Raw genomic sequence first — 17,265 nt, 5'->3', positions numbered from 1 at the left:
GGGATTGTTACATCTAGCTGATGTGACCAGAAAGGGACCAGAAAGCTGTTTAATTCCAGCTAACAAATCTTTAAAGCCTAACGTGGGACTTTTATGGCTGGAGCAGGGTCTGACCTATGTCATGGACCCAAGGTCCGTCTGTATGTCTGCTGTACCTCACCTTTCCACTGATTAGCAGGGCACTTCAGCTACTGCAAGCACTGGCTCCACTGTGCTGGAAACGTATCCCTCAAGTTGTTGCACCAGAGATTTGGCTTGTGCTGATTCTGGGATGGAGACAGTTTTTATTGTAGAGCTGGGTGGGACCTCCTGGGTCTTCTCCTACAGCTGGTCCCAGTTACAGGCAGCCTGGGATCAATGGGAGGTGAAGGAGCCTGGTGGCTTGTAGCTCTGGTTATTTCTGGAACGTTAGCAGGAACTGAGGTGGACATGGGAGCCCCAGGTGAGGTGGAGAGTCCACAGGCCATGTTCAGGCTCAGTTCCAGCACCACGCAGCCCACAAAGTGCTGCTTCCATGCCTGGAAGGCTCCACATTTTTCATGTATTCCTCGGGAGAGCTATATTGAGGCCCATTTGTGGTGAAAGGCAGGAGTACTTTCTCCATGATTTCTGTATGTTTTTCTGCACACTTGTCTATGTTGCCTTTACAGCTCCAGGTATCGTGCTCGATGGCTCATTTAAGACCAAGATTTCCTTTGTGGGCCAGGAGTAAAATCCGTATTTCCCTCCAATACAGAGGACAGTCAGAAGGGGAAAGGCATGGCACAGCTGACCAAAACCCAGACTCATCTGGGCACCATGGGCATCTCCCACTGCATCATTCGGGACCTGACGTATGTATGTATTTCTTGAAGTATGGACATGGTGTACATAGCTTTAAACTATTCTGACTCCATTTTCTCTGTATGGGTCCCCAAGTCCCTAAAGAAGATGATATAAAGAGATAAGTGCTTACTGGTTAGATTAACTGTGATGATTTTACATAGTGCAGTGGGTGTAGCGTTTTCAAAGGTGCCCTGCACACTTCTTGGGCTCTCCACAGAGGATTAACTTTTATTCTTTCTCCTTTTGTTGGGTCCCTTCCCACAAATCACCAGAAGGAAAGCACATGGATGTTCCACATGAGGTGGGGAAAGCCAGTAGCAACGCTTAAACAAAAAGTAACCCACGATTAAAAAATGTTAGTATAAACAAAACCAGCCTCTTCAAGTGCCCTTCTCCCTAGAGGCATGCCCTGCAAATGCTAACAAACAGGGCTGGCCTGAAAAAGAAAAGCAGGAGCAGCATATTTACAGGTAGATGCTGAGGTCAGTGCAAAACCTAGTACAATCAGGTCTTGCCCTGCAAGCATCCATGACCTTGCTTAACAGTACAGGCAAGTCCAGCCCCTGAAGGAAGTGGGGCAGTTTATAGGCTTAGCCATTTGCAGGACGAGGGCCTTATTTTGCTGTCCTGCATTCAAGCTTTGCAGTATAAAGATCGGCAGAGGGTTGTGGGCCACATGTGCCAGAGAGGCTCCCTCGAAGAGGGCTAAGCTGCACTGGGCACCCAAGGTGCCTCTCACCCTGCTGATCCACTGCCACAAAACTGCTCGCAACCTATGTGTTAGCAATAGGGGGGCTGTGGGCTCCAACCCTGGCTTGCTCTGCATGGCTCAGCCCCCCCCCAGGGCCACACAGCCAAATACTGGGGAACTTTAATGTTCCTCCAGGCCATCAGAGCAGCCAAACAGGCTGTGGAGGTCAGGGATTAGTCCTGGCTTGGCTTCGATATGCTCTCTTGAGCGCTATCTGAATCTCAAATGCGCCATGTCTGCAGTTACATATCTGATCCAGATTGAAGCTCATTTGCTGGCACAGCCTTGCAACAGAGAGCTCAGTTCAAGCTCGGTAACTTAATGTTTGCCAAGGTTTTGCATTTTGCACTGAGATCTATGCTGCTACCATCGCCCACGATGCCAAGTCAGCCCACACATCCTCCTGCCACCCATGGAGTCATGCGCTCCGAAGCAAAGCCTGGTAATACCACATCTGGGGGGTTACAGACAGGACAGCCACTTACACGTCCCAGGGACCCCGGCACAGCCAGCCTGCACGGTTTACAGCGTGTTGCAGGCACATCTCAAACTTCTCATGAAAGGCTAAGGAAAAAGGCACCACCAGAGCCCTGGGGCTAGAAAGCAGCCGGGGACAGGCCCATCGCTTGCTGTTCCAGTGCCCACGTGTGGCCAAGCCCTGAATCTTTTCCTCTTTTGCTCTGTTGCATCCAAGTGCAGGGCAAGCTCTTTGCAAAGAAAGCAAGTGTCCTCTGCTGGCTGCAAGCAAAAAATGCATGTGGTGATACCCTGGCTAGGGACAGCATTGGAGCAGGGATGTGTTCTGTGGAGTTTGTGACCTGACTTTGTTTTAAAGATGGATGATAAACCAACCGTGACATGGAGCTACAAGCTGGCTGCTTGCAGCATGCACCATGGACATGGGGGTCAGGGTCTCTGTGCCTTCGGGCTGCGGGTGCAAGGCAGGGTGCAGCCCTTCTCCCTCACAGCCCCATTGCTGGGTGGGGAACCCCAAGGGGGTCCCCCGGTACAGCCAAGTAAGGCCTGAGAAGGTGGAGGCTGGAAGGGGAGCAGCTGCACAAGAGAGGCAGGAGATCAGAGGTGCCCAAGGCACAGGAGCAGAGGAACTCTTCACCAGCACGAAGCACATTTTGGGCAGTGCCTGCAGAAAGGATGTAAGAGCAGGGGCCAGAATCCAGCATGCATTTGTTCTCTGTGTTTCTGAAATAATCCCTCAGAGATCAACGGGGTTTCACATCTTTCCCCATCTGTTCTTAATCTGTTCGCTTGACAGATGCCAAACCACCATACCCCATACGGAAAAACACAAAACAAAATAGAAAGCCTTATATCTCCTCTGGTTTTATTCAGAAAGGTTGTCCGGAGCCTGGCTCTGTTCACGCCCCAGGCGTGTGCGGAGGCCCGGGGAGGAACCTGCACGGGGGACAGATCTGCTGTCAGCAGGGTTTTCTCAGCAAGGCCCAGAGAAGGGGTGGCCAGGGCACAGACCGTATCTGATGGAGCAGCTTTGTGTTTATGCAAACCCGATGACTCAGGTTGGTGATTATCTGCTGCTGGCACCCCTCTGCTGCCCAGAACCCTCTACCGACATCTCAGGCCTGTTGTTCCAAGCGCTCAGGACTTGTACAGCCGGAGACAGTCCTGGCCAGGCAGGAGGTGGGCAGAGAGAAGGGAACTGCCTTGCTACAGGTCACAGAGCAGATAGGGCCAGAAGGAAAACCAGTACCCTGAACCCTCCAAAGGCTCCAGTCAGTTGGTCAAGCAGCCTCTCATCCCAGTGTTATCTCAGAGTTCATCCATGCAAAATCTGTTGAGGATGTGAGCAACAGCATTTTAATGGTACCCATGAATACTTTATTTAAGGGTGAGTCTCAGTGACTACAGCACTGTCATTATCAGTGGACCGAACCATCTCTGATAATAAATAATACAGGATAACTCCCAACATCTAAAATTATTCTATCCTAAGCTGTTCCCATCCTCATCCTATCGATCAGAAGGTCTGAGTGTTTGCAACAGCTCATACAGTAAATGGACTTTAACTTTCTTCTTTCCAAATACTGAAACTGGCTCTTTTCAGGACACTGCCATGTAATTTACAGCTCTATCACCAACTCCTTAATAGTTGCCAGGTTCTTTGGAGTCCTTTGAAAGTGAATACAATAAAAAGACATGAGCCGAGACTGACCACAAGTTTCATGTCTGCAGATTCCTACGTGCCTTTTTTGGTCTTTTCAGCAAGCTAATGGAAACCAATTCTGTATCTTCAAGGCAAGATGATGAAGTTTTAGAGTTCCCCTGACTACTAACAGAGAATTGATACAGCCCTACAGCAGCCAAATGCCAGCGCATCTCTACATCTCAACTTTACCATTAGCCTCAGGTAAGAGAGGGAAGGGAGAGATTTCCTCTTTGCATATCATTTGCTTAATCGATCTGAAACACAATCCTGCCAGTCTGAAAACAGGTTTGAAACAGTGACAGTTAAACACCTGTGCAATTTGTCCATTACCCCAAGAACAGGGTATTTATATAAGGTTTGGATGAGCAAAAAGGAAGGCTAGGAAGATATTCAGCAGCTCTGATAGGAGAGGGAAAATGGCACTGTCTTGGGCTGTTAACATCACAGCATGCCCTGCTCTGTTCAGACACTGCTTCACACCAGCCCAAGCCTATGTTAATTTAATAAATGAAAACATCCTGTGCCTCCCCAGTTTGGCAAAGGTAGGATTTGGGATGCAGGAGATCTCCTTTGCTTACTCTGCATGTTTTGCCGGTATCCCCCAACTCCCTGAAATGTCAAGAGAAAGATCAACGGAGAGAAACGTAATCTCAAAGAGAAACACAATATTTTCTAAAATGTCCTCACAGCGGCAATCATAGTAAAAATACAAACCTGAGGTTTGTAAAAATCTAGCAATAAAACCACAGACATCTTTACAACTCCCAGATACACAGTGCTCCCCAGCAGCAAGCACAAAAACCCTCCCAGATGCAAGAAGTAAAACTATAACTGGGGAACAGGCCTAATTGTTTTACAGCCTGCAAAAAAAAAGCCCACACATGACACCAATTCACAGGTCATTACCAGTCACCATCAGGGAAGATAAAACAAAATCCCTTCATTTTTCCTCATCTAGAGACCATGGAGCAGTTGAGTTGTATGGATGTGGAATGCTAAACTTATAGGCAAGTATGTGTTTCAGGTTCATAAAGCAAGTTCAGATGTTTGTGCTGTTTCCTGGTCATTTAAAGCCCTTTTCTTTGCAAGCCAGATTATAGGCATCTGTACTTTCCTAGCTAACAGTAAGTGTGTTCTGATCCATGGGAATAGAGCTCATCTCTCTTAAAATGTGAGGCAGGCCCTCAGGCAATGTAGCTCAGCTTCCCTGTGTGCTCTGGCTGGTTAGTTAATATTTCCATGCCTTGAATCTCCCAGTGGCAAAAGGAATCCTGTATTTTTCCTACTCTTTGTCTAACAAGGTTTAAAGCTCTTCACATGGGCACTGCTTATTATGAGGAGGCAATGGAGGACTGTGGCAGCAGAGGGCTAGTTGTGTGCAAAGGGATCAGACTCACCTGAGCAGGATTATAAAGCACAGAGCACGGTTGGTGGATGACTTTCTAGACCCCCTGCAATCGTTTAGCCCAGTACTTTCTTACGTGCTTGACCTTACTCTTAGGTACAGCCAGGATTTTGAATTGCCCACCTGTTTGTCTGTATTGCTGGGAGAGGCAGGCATTAGCTTGCTGAGATGATGGTGCTGATTCAGCTATTGACAACTGCGGTGACTTGTCTTTTCCTCTCTCTGCCATGGAAATGAACCCATGTGGTAGCAGTGATGGGAAGTTACTCAAAGGAAAAAAAAAAAAAGTTCAATGTAGGCCAGGCTAAAAAGTCCGGAGTAAACACAACCTCAGCCTAGTACTGTACCACTGTCAAGTCACATTGCACTAGGTTTCTTGATGCTGATAATTTAAAAATTCTTTGGCCCAAGGGTACATCTCTCACTGTGAATCTGCTTCTCCAAAGCCGCTTTATCACTGACCTGAAAGGAAGCAATCATGGCTTGTGTGTAAATGTATGTGACGAGAGCTAATGCACGGCAATAGCTACAGCACATCTAGCTGGTCTGACAAAACGGACAAGGTTCTGTCTGTATGTTTTGCTCCCTGAACACAGAGGTCACTGGCCTTTTTCCTGACTATCTCTGACAGAATACAGTAGGCAGACCCTGGGCATACATATATAAAACTGTCAGTGATTACTTGTATACTTAGACTAGATTTTATTTTTTTGTAAAAGCCTTAAAAAACAAAAGAAAATGCAGATGTCACAGGTCTTTTGCACTAGAAAATAATGTTTGTTCTTCTCTTATTTCTAGGCTATTCACAATTTGCCTGTTGTCTTTTGTGGACTGCTTGTCTAAGTTTAGCTGTCTAGTTGAAGAGTTTTTTGAAAGCTGTTCTGGACCTTAATCACTCTTTCTGATTGTAATGAGAACCCTTACTCCTCAGGTTCCTGGGAAAGGCCCATGATATAATTGAAAGGTGGGAACTGCTTTTGCCCTTGTTAGGATATATACAATCGCAGAATTCTGGCTAACATCCATCTCACAAATTAATGCTGAAAAATAATGGATTTGCTAAGAGTCTGGTTGGTAAAGTGGAGATAAGGGAGCTGACTGAGTAAGAGGCTGATGCCTTCTCCCAGCCAGCAATTGTAGCGATGTTTTACATTCAGGGAATAGGTCAATTCACTTGCACATTTAATGGATGAGATAAGGGCAGCTTGCACTAAATTAGCTTTCTGGGCAATGTATGATATCAGGGATGCAAAATCCTTCTGGCTGCCTGCTGCTGCGCGGAGCTGCCTGCATGCACTTCCAGAGCAAGGCCTGGCAGATCTATTTGCAGATGATGCTCTCTTGTACTAAAAACAAACGCTGATGCTCCTGAGCATCCCACTATAAAGCAAATGACTGCTAAGGCAATGCAGGCCAACATGCCGCCTTTGGGAGATGGCTGACCACGCTCTGCTCAGCACTGTTTCATTAGTGTAAGCCACGCTACAGTGGAGTTACAAGAAGGATCTCTGTGTTGTGCCTCCCTGCATGCGCAGAGACACAGGTGCAGCTCACGGCAGCCCACTTCCACCTTCTGCTCCTCCAGCCCCATATGTCAGGCCAGATTAGGCTTCTCCTGGATCCTGACCCGCTTTCTCCAGTTCTGCTCCTCAATAGATGTCTGAGCCTCAGTTTCAGCACTTGTCATGAGATGTTACTTGTTCTCTTGCACCAGGAGCCCCACTGGCCTAAGTGTTGTGCAAACAAAAGAAAAACAATAACTGAAAACAGTCTCTGCCTTAAGGAGCTGACAGCATCTCCCTTATTTCTCCCAGCTTCTGTAAATAAATCCTTGGTAATGTCACTGTTCTTCAGAGGACGATAAAAGGAACTGTCATCACTCCCTGACACTGATTGTTCCAGCCATTCACTAAGCTTTCCCTTCCCTCTCCCATGCAGGGAGACGTTTGTTAAAAATTAGATCTCATCTGATGACTGCTAATTATCTTAGAAGCTGTTGGTAAGATGCAGCGAAGGGACCAAAGACAGTGCTCAAGAACAGCCCTGTGGGAGGAACGCTGGCTTGGCCGGTGTTACTGAGCAGCATTAGGCCTTGGGTATTTTAACTGATGCTTCTTCAATAGGATGTCTGATAGCAAAGGTACTAAATAAGGATTAGTATAGAAATGTCTCTATATACACACACACTTATGTACATTTGGTTCTTATTTTAAAAATCTTCCCTTTTGGAACAGGGAGGGACAACATCACCCTTCATATTTTAACATTTTGGTTGAATTTCATCCTGGCTCTTGTTCCCTACTCTGCCCGAAGCTCTGGGAAAGACCAAGCTCTTGTTCCCTACTCTGCCCAATAACCTTCCCCTTGTCCTACCCCCAGCACACCGCTGTCGAGAGCAGAGGACTTGCGCGACAGCCTGCGGGCTGCCTGCTTGCAAGGAGGGACAGCCACTCCAGCACCGTCTCCTTCCCGACGGGGTGAATGTGAAGCTAATCCCAGATTCTCATCTCAGCCACGCTGATCTAATTAATAGTAACTCTTTTGGCTTTATAGGGTGGAGAGTGTCTGGATTTAGATCTGCATTACCGGAAACAAAACCTGGCCAGCTGTGCATGTTGATATTACAGATGCCCAGCAAAGAGAAACAACATCTGCGTGCAGTGACACCGGAGAGGTGATGAACCTTTTCTGCTTCCAGCTCTGCAGCCTGCTGCTGTCTCCTGTCCCTGTAATCTGTGCTCTTTAAAAAACAAAGCAAGCAAAAGAAAATAAGGAGAGAGAGGGCACCTTAAAAGCCAAGAGCCAGCAAGAGTGGGAAGATGCACGGCCCCTAATGTCCTGGAAAATCTCTGTCCCTGCTCCTAGTAGAGTCTAGAGAGCAAATCCAAGACTAGAGAAAGCACAGGATAGGAGGCAGATCACCTGAGACAAAACACAGGACAGGATCAGCCTTGCCCTAACCTCTCCCTAATATCTTCCTGCACTCCTCTCCCATTAACTAATTAGCATGGGATTTTTAAAGTACGCATGGCCCCACCACTAAGTACACACCAACTTCCACTTATCCTCTTACCTGGTCCCACTCTCTGTCCCCGGACAGCACGGTAAGGAGGAGAAGAGCCCAGAGCTGCCGCTGGCAGGCAGGTGCTGCTCCTGCCGCTGTCGGCGCTGCTGGGAGCCCTCCTTCCTCCACGGGCGTTACACTGTCTGCCCAGGCTTTGCAGCCACTTGATTTATTTCTATATATAAACTTTGGAGATGCTTTGTGCAAGCAATGTGGCACGTTTCCAACACAGCCAGGCCAGCCCATGGAGGGCATGCGGGGCTACGTGGTAGGGGATCAGAGCAATTCTTCAGCTGGTCCTGAGGCAGACTGGCCAACCTGCCACTCTCCGCATAGCAACAAGGTCCTGGCAATCCGTACAGATGATTGCATCCCATCAAATCCGGGCAAATCCACCCATGCAAGGAGTTCCCTGCTCTGCAGAGCTTGACCATATGGCTGAAGAATAAGCCATGATGGGACAGAGGTGTTTGAACCGAAGTCCAGGACTCGGAGGTCCTCAGATCTGGAGTCTGCTTGCTGGATTTTCTGCCTTATCCTGCCAAATCATGGAAGTCAATAAATCTGGATTTTATCTCAGTTTCCCCATGGATTTTCTGTCTGACCCTGGGGTGGTTGCTTAAAGCGTCTTTGAAAAGATGCCTGCAGTTTTACAGAAAGTTGTAACTGCAGGAAGCACTGATAATTACACTAGAGGTACAACCCACAGGCAACATAGGGCCTGAAGGACTGCTGCACATCATATCATAGCTTTTTGTGATCTCTGGTTTTGGTGGAGCATAAACAATGTGAGATTTTACTGTAAGATGCTCATATCTCAGAGCCCCACATTTGCACTTTGATGGATTGGGGGTTTGAATTTCTGGGGAAAAACCCCTTGGCCGTCTCCAAAGTTCAGGAGTTGTGATCGGGGTCAGAGCTTCCTCCAGCCCAACTCTCTGCAAAGAGGAGTCGCTGAGCTATGATTAACTGTATTACACAGCACCCTCCTCTTCAAGATTTTTAAAGAGCTTTGCAGATATTAATGACACATAATTACCATGCTCGCAGCACCCTGCCAGAGAAAGATATTCCCATTTTGAACATGAAGAAACTGGAGCAGCTCAGCAGGCCGCTCACCTGGTGAGGGGCAGCAGATGCTGCTGCTGAAACAGAGCAGCCTTTTAAAGGATGAGAAATTGGGGTGACATTTGCAGGCTGAAACTTCATGGAACTGAAAACTTCAGAGAAACCAGGGGGACATGGAAAAAATGCTTAGGGACCATTTCAATTTTATTTCCGAATGAATGTATTTTCATCCCTTTGTTTCCGACACGTTCTCCTTCCATGGGTTACAGGGGTCTACTTCTGTTGTATGAATGTCACATCTTAAGGCCGGTTAATAAAAAGCACTTTCTTTCCAACAACACAGCTGGGGGGTTTTCCTTCATCTGTGTCAGGTTATTAGGGATCCATATTGAATTTAATATCCTTCTGTCTTTCCTGCCAGGATGATTCAAATGGCAAATGCATTTCTTTTTTGGCACAGGTCCTAACTGAATCAGCTTCTCAGACTAGTTCATCACCTAACGGGATCCTAAATTAAGAGTCCACTTTTTATAGAAAAAGCCGGATGGATCTGAGATAAAATGGAAGGAAAAGCATGAACAGGAGAGGGCTTGTTCTCTGGGTCTGTGTCTGCCTGACATGGCAAACCGGTATTTGAGTTGCACAGAGATGCCCCGAAGAAGGGATTCACAGGGTGCCGGGAGCCACCAGCTGCCAGCGCTGCTGCGTCCTGGGCTGGGGAGGTGCCCTGGGGACACTGCTCGCACCCACCCCATGCCGCTGGGACGCAGCAGCCTGCTCCTTCCCACTGCAGGGCCTTTCTCCGTCACTGCTAGTGCGTTTATATCTCCTCCTGTACCCATCTTTTCACTTCTAAATGCCCAAGTAAAACTGGGCATTCTTTGGGTTTAGCTTTGAATAAGAACTAATAAGCTTTCTTAAAAATATCTCCCTCTAGGCTATGTTGCGCTTCGTTTTCCCCGGCTTTAGGAGCCGCATGGTGCAAAGCATGTGTAGATCCATCCTCCGTTTGCCCACACACAACAGAACCACATTGAAGGTATGTAGATCCCCCAGCCTGCAGCTTAATGCTTAATTTTATTTTGGTTAAGGCCTGAAATAGTTATCTGTGTTGTGTATAGTACTCTTTTTTTGTTAGAAAATTATTCTCTCTTTTGGAAACTTTAATTGGCTTTTTCTGTTGGCTGCTTGCAAAAATCATTTCTATCTCTTAATTTTGAAGTCCCTTATAATGAAGGATTTTCTTTCCATTACAAACCCAGAAAAGACACTGTGCAAATCTGCATGCAAGATAAATCTTATTAGGCTTTTCCTATGTGTGCCACTCACAGGGGCAACGTCCTGGTCACGGGCAAATCCCCGATTGCCCTAACCTTCCCGTACTCATTAGTTGTGTGGGAATTTCTGTGCGCATCTGCCAGTGCACACCCTGTTCATCTGAACATGCGTGCAGCCGCCAGAAATATAATCACATGCCAGTGATTATGCCACGTGGCATCATCTTCCACAAGGTTTTATGCAGAAAATACAGATGCGCAGAGAACATCCACCCACATACGGCCGCGCATCCAGGACCCACCCAGCCGGTGTGCAGTTTACGGTCACACGCATACATTCACGCAGAAATGCCCCTGCAGAGCCCGGGTGCGTGTGCAGAGATGGACAGACTGCAGAAATGCCACCCCTAGCGGCGTGCTGCCCTGCGGCCCCGATGCTGCAGCTGTGCCCATTTCAGAGGGCTCGCAGGGGAGGTCACACGCGCGTGCCCATGAACTATGTGGGCACGCAGACACGTGCTGACGTAGGGCCGACAGCACAAAAACCCCCCCGCGCCAGGCGCCCTCCTTTTTTTTTCCCCGCATCCGCACATCGCCACGGCCCTTTGGAGCGCGCAACTCCTGGTCCCAGGCGTGTCTCCAGCCCCGCCCTCCGCTCAGACACGCACGTGTGTGGGCCGTGTGTGCGTGCGCACCACGCCATACGCGCGCACACGCGCACTGCTCCAGGCATGCAGGCACGCACGCACCTGCGTGCACCTCTCCGCACACGTGTGTGCGTGCGCGACGCCCCCAGGCCGCTGCACGTGCGTCCCCATGCAGGCGCTGCTCCCTGCGCACCGCGCGTGCACACGCACGCTGCTCCGCGCGCACACACCTGCGCACACGCTGCCCGCGCGCGCCGCCAGGTGAACGCACGCGCTCTCCCGCTCCGGAGCGCGCGGGGCAGGCGCACGCGCCCCCCTCCTCCCCCCCCTCCCCCGTGGGCGGGGACAAGGCCGCGGCCGATGACAGTGCTGACCCCCGTTGCCATAGCGACGGGCCGGGCTGCCGCAGCCCCACCTGCGCCTGCGCCGCCGCCCCCGGTCCCCCCCGCGGCCGGTAAGTGCCGGCCCCGCGGGGCGCCCCTCGGCTCCTTCGCGCTGGCGGTGCGGGGCGATGAGCGCCGGCAGCGGCTGACCCGGCTGCGGGCGGCGAGGGGTGGGCGGCCCGGTGCGCCCGCGGCGGGAGGGAGCCGCCTCGGCACCGCCGCGGAGGGCTGAGCAGGTGAGGGGCCGGGGAGCGGCGGCGGCCCGGGGCCGGCTGAGGGGGCGGGGGGGTTACGGCACCCTGTCCCCTCCGCCCTGGGCCAGCTGAGGGGGCGTTAACGGCATCGTGCCCCAGCGGGGCTGGGTGTGGGGCGGGTCAGCGGCATCGCTGCTCCGTGAGGGGGCTGAGGCCTTTCCCCCCCTCGCACGCACCCACCGGCTGTCTCCTGTGCGGCCCCGGGCCCGCCGGGGAGGCCCTCCCCGCCCACCGCGGCACTGTGAGGCGGGTTCCCCCCGGAGGCGGCGGGCGTCGGGGCGCCCCGCTGGCCCCTCTCTGCGCTAGGAGGGGTGGCCGCGGTCCTGGGTCCTGCGCCGGCTGGAAAAGCAGCGCCTCGGGGGAGAAAGATCTCCTGCCGCTGCGGCGGCGGGGCGAGGGCAGCCCCCCTGGGCCGCGGGCGCCCGCCGTAATGCAGCGAAGAGCACCGCCGGCTGTGTGGGATGGGCTGCTGCTGGACCGGCCTGCCTGCCCAGGGTGTGCTGGCGCCGGACCAAAGTGCCTCCTTTTCTCCCTTAAGAGCATAAAAGGCCCTCTTTCTGGTCACTAGAGCGTCAGAGGAGAAAAGGGGTTGTCCTGCAGCTCACTTTACCCCTTATCTTCCTGGTTCTGCTGGCTCAGAGGCAAGGACGTTTTCTTCATCTCTGGCTGGGAATGTATCCTAGCTCAGGAGGGAGCGGTCCGCCCGTTCACCTCCCTCCCCAGCCTCGCCGTCTGCACAATTCAGATAAGCTTCAGTGGAGCTGCTGACTCCCACCCACACCCACTGGGGCAGGTTTTACATTGCATTCACTTTCATCCTTCACAGTCTCCTTTTGTATGGTACGTTTTCATTTTAAAAGTGACAATAGTGTCGTTTTCATGGGTAACACGGGGCCTGCAAAGAGAAGAAGGATGGATGGATAGATGGATGGATGGATTGTGTACATTTTGGAGTGGGTAGGAAGTAACCTTCATTTGAGATGAGATTTCTCCTTCTGAGGAGAATGCCTGTCGCTTGTGGATATGGCAGCAAAGAAGTGCAGGGCGTCCTCAGACATGGAGATTCTTCCAGCCGCGTAGATGCTCTGTTTCCCTACGCAGGACATGGGGTGGGACGGCAGGGAGGAAGGAGGGGCCCTTCCCACCGTGGACAACAGTGGTATGCGTTTGAGTTTGCCTTATTAAATTGTGTAAAGCTGAGACAGTGAAGGTAAATAAAAACACAAAAGCTGAGGAAGCCCTGAGGGTGGAATTGTCCATTTTGATCTGCATTGCAGGTGCATAAGAAGCATCCAGGGTACCTGTTGGCTTTGCCTAGATGGTAAGATGCTTAAGCTTAAAAAGCTTTATTGATGCTTTTGTGATATAAATTATGCTCCTTAATTAAAAAACAAAAAGACAAATGAATGCAACTGTAAATACAGTGCCTTTTTTCCATACGACTTGCTCATTAGTGAATGTAATTCTGTAGTGTTTTATTATGACTGAACCTCTGGGAGAGGCTAGACTAAATACAGACATTTATGCTCTTAAACTGCACATTGCTTTTTGATTTGACTATTTAAAGCAAGTGCTTTATAAGCAGATAATGGCAGACTTGTAATATTGTTAATTTTTCAGCTTTTGGTTGTACTGAGGTTCCAGCAGTCATTTTTAGTGAAACAACAAAGATCAGGAGGTCATAACAGGGGAAAGTATCAGCTGCTTAAGTAGGAAAAAAGGATATTGGCTAAACTGACGCATAACTACTTGTTTTCATCCTATTACCATACTTCTGCTTAGTATATCTTTGAAGTTTCCTCTCCCATCCCCTTAGAAAAGATTGTCTCATGACCAATCCAAATGCTGTATGTAGTTTTCAGCCCGGTAATTGTTGCAAACTCTAAAATAGCAATCTTGTTTCATTCCTTAAAGTTGTTTCCTTTACTTCAGATTTCAGATATAATTGCATGCTTTCAAGAATTTTAAATGATTTTTTTAAAATGCATTTTGTCATTGGAGTTATAAAAATCAAACTGTTCTCTGTGTGCCCTAATTCAAGAGGCTGTAGGTATTAAGGACAACATATTTGTTCATCCAGACCTACTACATTAGTCAGTCCTTTAACAGCAGCAGGCAGAAGAAAAACTCCCCAGTGCCATTATTCCAGAATGTGGGCCATAATGTAAGGTAAAATATTTATTGAACATTATAAACAGTATAATAGAGGGAATACAGTTGCAATAAACTAGTCTGCAAGTTTACTTTTGCCACTGTGTTAGACTCTCGTGTCTAGGTGTCTCATTACTTTTCTATGGCTTAAAAAAATGGTGTTTTAAAGTAGCAAAACTTCGAAGGCTTGCTTTTATATCCTCAGGATCCACAATGTATTGCAATACTTGTGTAAACAGAATACTATTATGTAATTCATCTTTTTACTCAAGTTCATGTTTAACCTCATTTTTCATAGTAAAGTTTAAAAAAAGGTAGCAAAATGGCGTTTACTTTGTACAGAGAACAGACACCTTCATCTTTCTGAAACTGTTTATAATGCTTAAGAGGTTTTTTTTGCTGACAAGTGACACTTTCTGTATGTATTTGTGTATCTGTATATGTGTCTGTTAGTAACTAACAGTGGTGGGTTTTGATGAGCCATGATTTACTGAAAAATCAGCGTGTCAGATAACTTGATGCTTTAGGGAAAATAGTTCAGTGTGCTCTGACTAGACAAGGGCACAGCTTTTCCTACTGCTGGTTTAAAAAGCAAAGCCACAGATGAAGAAAGGAAAGATCTAAGGATTTTAGTGTTGAAAAATGATAATTGCATGAAAGGTCTCTGGTTTGGCTTTCTGCAGCCTCTTCCATGTCTGCTGCAGCCTACAATAAAACATTGTGAGTAGCTGTGAAACGTTGAAAAGCATAGAGATCAATCTGTGTGCCTTATTGGGGCTTCCACACTGTTGTTGTTGATACAAATATGCTGTGATAAGCTAATATTGTGTAACCATAACCAGTATTGTCAGAACAGTCTCTGGCAGAGCTTGTCCTGTCCCTGGGAACAATGGTACGGAGTGCCGCTGCCAGAGCCGGGGTGGAGTTGAAGCGGGGAGGGTGCCCTTTGTTCAGGGAGAAATCTTATCGCTAGAGCTCTGGTTGCCTTTGCATCTGCAGTGTGCTGAAACAAACTCTCTGCTCCTTTCCTCCGCACTAATCTAATGCAATGTCTGAAAAAGCAAATGACGATAATGAATAGCGCATTTAGTAGAGCCAAGTTTGAATGTTAGCCCCCCGGTTGCTACCTGCATCCTCAGATTCCTTCACTTGCTTGATGAGACCTGGCATTCCTTTATATATCTGGCTGTAGTGTCTTCAATGAATGCGTGCCTGATTAGTCTCTGTGCTCGTTTTTAAGTGATATAAGAATTGTCTTCCTCTAAACAAGGATGTCCAGCAGTGTGATAATGGGTGTTAGTATCTCCATGTGATCAGTGAATAATTTTGTCTAATAATGTTTTATGGTTATCTACCAGCTCATTTCTCGGGGTGATGTTAAAGAGCATGGTACTATAAATGGGAGCAATAAATTTATTTACTACTAGAACTTAAAGGCATGACAAAATATTGCTGAAAACAATGTTCTCAGAGTGTATCAGAACTTCTGCAAGCTGTTTGTTTGGGGTTTTTTAAATAATCCTTGAAAAAAAGCCTTTTATTTGGATCACTGTTTCTTTCCTGCTATTGAGGAGCATGTTTGTTCTCATTTCACTCCTAGAAAACCTTTGCTTTGTACTTAAAATGTTAAAACGCGTTGCTGCTGTTGGTCTTAGTTATTTGGGCAAGAGATGGGATTTAAGATCAATGTTATTAAAGAACATTGCTTGACCGAAAACTGTAAAATTTCATGGCTTCTCCCTAAACAGAATTATACTTGCCTTTAGAAAGGCTGAAAATACGCCAGGGAAACAGTAGCTCCCTGTGATCTGAGTCAGTGCCCAGAGGGAGGGCACAAAAGGTGCAGCATTATCGCATCTCTGTGGAGTAGAGGTGTTGAGCTTAGAAAGTGTCCATCTGTGTGGAAAAAATCATGTGAATGATGTCATTAGTGGCAGGTTTCCTTTGTAATAAAAGTATGTCTGCTTGTTTGCTTTCCATTCCTCATGAAAGCTTGATTTAAGCTGTGTACAGTTTTATTGTCTCAATTTGAGATACCTGGGTTATGTAAGTAAGAGTATAAAGCACCTCTGTTTGAAAGTCTTTGTCTTGGCATCCTATTTACTTAAAAAAAAAAAAATCTTGTACTTGCTTAAGAAAAGACTTAAATATAGGTCATCACCACCACTAGATTTCCTTCATCAGCAGTCTCAAAACCTTTACTTAGGAAAGTGGAGACCAATTTTTGTATGCTTGATCGTAGTTGCTGTTCTAAAAAAATAAAATCAATGGCTTATGAAACAGCATCACAGAATGCATTAGAGAAAAGCATGCTTCTCAGCCTGTTAAACTTGCCTGAAAAATAGTTGTGCTATTCTGTAGAGTTGCTGTTACAATAGCTGTTCTCTGTAAATTATAATTTAAATTATAATATTAAATATTATATTATTTATAATAATTCTATAAATATTATAATATTAAATATTAATATTATAATATTAAATAATAAAAAATTATTAGCCTCCCTTCACTGAAAGGGTTATCAGGGTTGTCCAGCACTGGAACAGGCTGCCCAGGGAAGTGGTTGAGTCGCCATCCCTGGAGGTATTTAAAAGCCGTTTGGATGAGGTGCTCTCAGGGACATGGTGTAGTGGTGGGCTTGGCAGTGTTAGGTTTACGGTTGGACTCGATGATCTTAAAGGTCTTTTCCAACCTATACGATTCTGTGATTCTGTAAATGGAGCTCTCCTAGGAGGACAGATTTATTTAACTTGCTGTAAGGCTTCAGTGCCTTTTGACATGTTTCACAAATGTTCCAGGTAAACTCTGAAAATCATAATTTCTGCAGTTCTTGCAGTAGGAGCTCAAGCTCAGGTGAGTACCTGGAGCTGGCACTGCTGCAGGAAGCAGTTCTGCCTGTACCACCCCCTGCCCAGGGTACTGATTTTTTTTGTTTTCTTTTAACACACACCCCCCCCCCCCCCCCCCCCTTCCCCATCAGCTGCACAGGTGTCTGCAGTGCTGCATGGTGAATGCACCACCTGAAAAATAGCCAGTGGAAAAAATGGGTTTGGTGTCAGCTGGACCAGTTCCCTGACCTGGTTCACTGAATGACCAGGGAGGTGATTTCGAAGCGTTTCAGAAACACGGCAGTAAATTCTTGTTCAGTATATGCAAGTGGAAGGGGTGAAACAAAGTCACGGCTAGGCTGGAGAGCTAAATAGTTGCATGTCTGTGTGGTGGCAGGTTATTTTCCTGTTATAGGGGGGAAACACCCAA

At 47.7% G+C, this 17,265-nt stretch overlaps 1 protein-coding gene across 10 annotated transcripts in view; it reads left to right on the top strand.

Moving 5' to 3' along the window:
- Positions 1-761: 761 nt before the first annotated feature.
- Positions 762-17,265, top strand: part of CCDC92 (coiled-coil domain containing 92) — a 31,376-nt gene continuing 14,872 nt past the window's right edge. For 2 of the 10 annotated variants that reach the window (XM_075516472.1, XM_075516471.1), the window contains exon 1: positions 11,609-11,838. The gene's annotated coding sequence lies outside the window, so the exon portion shown is untranslated. Of the gene's footprint in view, positions 834-3,833; positions 3,960-9,755; positions 10,110-10,232; positions 10,335-11,567; positions 11,839-12,664; positions 13,016-17,265 lie in introns of those variants that run through there. The other 8 variants (XR_012777787.1, XM_075516470.1, XM_075516476.1 and 5 more) reach the window with 6 other exon arrangements.

The sequence above is a fragment of the Mycteria americana genome, chromosome 13 (assembly GCF_035582795.1).
Source record: "Mycteria americana isolate JAX WOST 10 ecotype Jacksonville Zoo and Gardens chromosome 13, USCA_MyAme_1.0, whole genome shotgun sequence".
Classification (NCBI taxonomy): Eukaryota; Metazoa; Chordata; class Aves; order Ciconiiformes; family Ciconiidae; genus Mycteria; species Mycteria americana.
This window is presented reverse-complemented; position numbering and strand designations above follow the sequence as displayed.